This window comes from Procambarus clarkii, chromosome 34, assembly GCF_040958095.1.
Source record: "Procambarus clarkii isolate CNS0578487 chromosome 34, FALCON_Pclarkii_2.0, whole genome shotgun sequence".
Taxonomy (NCBI): Eukaryota; Metazoa; Arthropoda; class Malacostraca; order Decapoda; family Cambaridae; genus Procambarus; species Procambarus clarkii.
The window spans coordinates 8,543,674-8,549,131 of record NC_091183.1 but is presented as its reverse complement, the minus strand read 5'-3'; positions in this window follow the sequence as shown (position 1 = coordinate 8,549,131).

Below are 5,458 nucleotides of genomic sequence, written 5' to 3'. Positions count from 1 at the left end.
CCTCCTTTATCCCTGCTTCTTGGATCTTGAACTTTGTTTCGGGATGCATCATCTCCAAGAACTTCTCCATGACCATCAGTTGCTTCAGGTCAGCATAAGATCCAACTCCAGCAGCCTCAATCCACTTCTGGAATCGTCTTTCCAGATCCCTTGCTGTCTCAGCAAACGTACACGCTCCAACTTTGATCATCTCTCTGAAGCGCTTCCTATAAGCTTCTGGGGTTAACTGAAACGAGCGCAATATGCTGCTCTTTACTGTGGCATAATCCTGGCACTCTTCCAGTGACAATTGGGTGTATGCCTCCCTGGCTGCACCGGTCAATCTTAACTGGACCAGCTGGGCCCATTCCTCCTGTGGCCACTCCTTGATACTGGCTACTTTCTCAAAATGCTCGAAGAAGCTCTCTGCCTCTTCGGGAACAAACAAGGGAATGTCCTTCTCCCTAACCCTAACATCTGGTGGGTGTGATACCTGGGTGGTGCTCTCTGGCAACCCATGTTCAATCCTTTGCTCAGCCAAGGTTCTGTTCGCTTCTATCTGCATTTGTTTTGTTCTCTCTTTTTCTTTTTCGACCTGGGCTTTTTCTTTTTCGACCTGGGCTTTTTCTTTTTCGACCTGGGCTTTTTCTTTTTCGACCTCTAGTCTTGCTTTCTCTTTTTCTTTCTCTTGTTCCAACTCCAGTTCTCTTACTCTGGTTTTCTCTTTTTCTACTTCCAGTCTGGTTTTCTCTTTTTCCTTCTCGGCTTCATTTTTCATCTGAAGTTCTAATTTCATCTTTTCCAGCTGGAACTGTCTCTCCTTGTCCTCTCGTTGTTGCTGCATCTGGAGCTCTAACTGGAATCTCTCCAAGCTCCTATTTCGGCTACTCCTGCTACTGCGGCTACTCTTGCTGCTCCTACTCGATCCCTGGGATCTCACTTCATCCTGCCCATCATCCTCCTTTCTACTTTCAGCTCCTTCCTGGGCTCCTTGTTCTGCCGCTTCACTTCTGGCTCTCAACTGCCTCAGGATCTCATCCTTCATCCCAGCTACTTTAGATGCTTTCAACCTGATGCCACATTTTTCTGCTATTTGTTTCAATTGATCCCTCGTGCAACCTTCTAAATCCTCAGGCTTGCCTGACTCCACAAACGCTTGCACCTTATCCATCTTTGTCCTGTGAGTCTTCCCAAGAGAGAGAGTATACACCTGCGGTCACACAGTTTATCTATTTCAGCAAGGGTGTACAAATCCACTCTTGGACAGGGTGTGGGTGTGTCAGTTCACTCTCCCGGACAGGCCCCCAATTTATTATATAGACTGTGGGTTGGTTGGTGTTGTCGTCGTCGATCCTTCTCTATGGACAACCCAACCCACAACTCGGCAGAGTGCTTATACTAGGAGATCACCCTTGGCGCTTCTGGCTCTTGGAGAGGGGCTCAACGTCACACGTTTAGGGGATGCGGCTCCAACACTTAGCCTCGTTGTCACGTGCACACACCCACTCGAGCCGCTGTGACTCCCCACTCTCTCCTTATGAGATATGATCTCCTCAATCCCCTATGACTTACTAGTATTACCTCTTACCCTGTCCACAGCAGTGGTTCATGGTTCTTTCTCTCTCTCTCTCCTTCTTTACTACCTCCTGGGAAGCCTCACTAGGACAAGGGCAAACACCAGCAAATTGTGACACATTTACTGAACAAAGCACATACACGATACATACACACATATAATAATAATGAATCCTATACTCTATAATATCCAAATCAGGTTGCACTCCAATACCATCAGAACTCTATTATCAGCTTATCAAGTGTTATCCCAACTCCTGGTTCACCACCTGGTACTATTAACCTCCTCAAGTTGGTCAAGCCCACACACTGTTGCACCATCAGCAAGATAACATATATATATAGAAAACCAGCATTTGAATGCAATAACATATACCAGTATAAATGTTCATTGATACTTCAATATAAGAAACTCCTTGACATAAGGATGCCAACAGTCACTCACCTCTCACTGCGTCTTGCACGCTACTGACAACCAAACACTATCAACTCCCTATAAGTAATCCACCAGAACTTCCCCTTCCACCTCTGGAAGTTCACAACCCTAATATCCTTAGGTTCTGCCGGGCTTCACTACCAGGATCCTCTGCAGCTCCTCCAGGCTGCTATCATGAAGTTTCCTTGTGCAACTACGGTGCTTCACCCTTCTGTTAGGTTCTTCCACAGCTCTCTTGGCTGCTACACCACCTCTACAGAAGCACGTGACACTCCTCTTCACTGCTGCTTCTCCTCACAGCTCGAGGTCCTCTGCTTCACTACCTTGGAGTCTCATCAGCTACTTCCTCTGCTGGCTTCGAAGTTCTCAGCAACTTCTTCCCCAAAGAACAAACCTGCAACCCATCGACACTCCAATAAAATGTTCCCCTTTAACACATAAACAAAAATAACCACACAATATGCTTGCCTCAAACCTCTATCTGTTCTCTACATACAGTGAGAGTGGACTCCCCCGTTTTGGGCGGGTCCATACTCCACCTCGCCTGGTGTCGGTCCTCACTCACTGGGAGGGTCTTCCTCCGTCAAGAGCCCGGCTCCCTCAGTCTTCCGCCAGCGCTCAAAGGGGGCGGACGTCGCTCCGCGTTCCTCCCTCTTCACTCTCCCATTTCAGGCCCTCTGCCTTATTAAAACATGTCTAACTTATACATAAACATTGCTACTGTCGCTGGGCACACGACCAAACTACAAGTAATCACTATGAACTGGCGTTTATCGTGCTTACCACAGATTAATTGGTCGAGGGCGCTTTCCCTCTGACGGCGTCTGGTCAGGGCGCTCCACACAGCCCACAATAATGCTTCTGGGCGATTTAATATCTGCTCGTCGACCAGGACTTGAGACCACAACGTTCCCAGCTCGATTCCACAGCTGGTACGTCCGCACACTTCTCTTCTCTTCGAGATATATCACTAGGGGTTCCCTTCTGGCGGGAGCTCAAACGGAGCGCGGCTTCCCCCTGCGATGTCTGGCACTCAAGTGAGGTCAAGGTCCTCCGGAAGCGAGCCTCACGCCTCCAGCAAAGTGTCCACATCTCCTAGCCAGTCATTTATCTATTTCCTTACTTACTGCCCATAATCTCAAACTGTTACACATATCCAAGCAACTATTTTTACATATGGGTTATCACCTCTATATTCCTTAGACCTTCTAATCAGGTCAGGCTTGACGAATAACTCTCAAGGAGGGAGACTCGTTTCTCCTGCAGGCTGAGATCATAACAGTTGGTACTCATCAACGTGGTACACAGCAATGTTGGTACACAGCAACGTTGGTACACCTCAAATTTGGTACACTGCAACATTGTACACAGCAACGTTGGTACTCAGCAACGTTTGTACTCAGCAACGTTGGTATACAGCAACGTTGGTACACAGCAACGTTGGTACACAGCAACGTTGGTATACAGCAACGTTGGTACACAGCAACGTTGATATATAGCACGTTGGTACACAGCAAAGTTGGTACACAGCATTGTTGGTACACAACAACGTTGGTACACAGCAACGTGGTACACAGCAACGTTGGTACACAACGTGGTTCACAGCAACGTGGTATTCAGCAACTTTAGTACACATCATCGTTGATAGACAGCAACGTTGGTACACAGCAACGTTGGAACACAGCAACGTTGGTACACAGCAACGTGGGTACTCAGGAACGTGGGACACAGCAACGTTGGAACACAGCAACGTTGGTACACAGCAACGTTGGTACTCAGCAACGTGGTACACAGCAACGTTTGTACACTGCAGGATAGCACGCAGGACTCGTAATTCTGTGGCGCGGGTTCGATTCCAGCACGAAGCAGAAACGAATGGGCAAAGTTTCTTTCACCCTGAATGCCCATTTTATCTAGCAGTATATAGATTCCTGGTAGTTAGTCAGCTGTCACGGGCTGCTTTCAGGTGGGGGGGAGGGGTGAGTGGTGTGAAAAAAAGTATGCGGGGTATCCTGGAGTATGCGGCCCCAGCATGGAGCCTGTATCTTGTCAAGCACAAGACGAAGCTGGAAAAAGTCCAAAGTTATGCCACTAGACTAGTCCCAGAACTAAGAGGCATGAGTTACGAGGAAAGGCTGCGGGAAATGCACCTTACAACACTGGAAGAAAGAAGAGTAAGGAGAGACATGATCACAACCTACAAAATCCTCAGAGGAATCGACCTGGTAAACAAAAATAAACTATTCAACAGTGGTGGGGCGCGGACAAGAGGACACAGGTGGAAACTGAGTACTCACATGAGCCACAGAGACGTTAGTAGGAACTTTTTCAGTGTCAGAGTAGTTAACGGATGGAATGCATTAGGCAGTGATGTGGTCGAGGCTGACTACATACACAGTTTCATATGTATATATGATAGAGCCCAGTAGGCTCAGGTATCTGTACACCAGTTGATTGACAGTTGAGAGGCGGGACCATAGAGCCAGAGCTCAACCCCCGCAAACACAATTAGGTGAGTACAAATAGGTGAGTACAGCATCTTTGGTACACAGCAAGGTTAGTACACCGCAAAGAGGTACACAGGAACGTGGTACACAGCAACATTGGTACACAGCAACGTGGTACACAGCAGCATTGATACACAGCAACGTTGGTACACAGCAACGTTGGTACACAGCAACGTTGGTACACAGCAACCATGGTACACAGCAACGTTGGTACACAGCAACCATGGTACACAGCAATGTCGTACACAGCAACGAGGTACACAGCAACGTTGGTACACAGCACGTTGGTACACTACAAAGTGATACACAGCAACGTTGGTACACAGCAACGTAGTATTCAGCAACGTGGTACACAGCAACTTTGGTACAAAACATCGTTGGTACAGAGCAACGTTGGTACAGAGAAACGTTGGTACACAGCAACATTGGTACACAGCAACGTTGGTACACAGCTGTTACGAACCCGGATCCAGCGTCTGAGCCAGGAGCAGTGACGATCGCGCCATCTGTGGGTCAGCTCCCGAAACCCCCGCCAAACGGACGACGACACCTGGTGAGGACGGCGAATACTGGCCACAAGGGCCAGTTTCCAGTCCTGTGTAGCTCACAACACCGCCGCTGCTGACCTCTGGTGAGGTGGTGCTCAGACTACAACGCCATCTATGAAGTGGATATGTCGGGCGTTTGTGTCTGAGCCTGTAAGTGAGGTGCCTTAGTGTGTCCCTGTTATTGATGACGTGTCTGCTTACAGAGTCGACCTGGGACTGCTGTGTTGGGAATCGAGTCAGTCTACCCGAGGCAGCCGTCTCCAAACCTTGAGCTTTGCTGCAGCAGTTGCGAAGTCGTCCCCCCGGAAGAACACTGTGGTGTGTTAGCCTGCCAGTGGAGTGGCAGTAAAAGGTTTACCCGGGACCGACTGTTGGAGACGATCGTCCACTGGGGTATTGAGGACGGGAGAGTG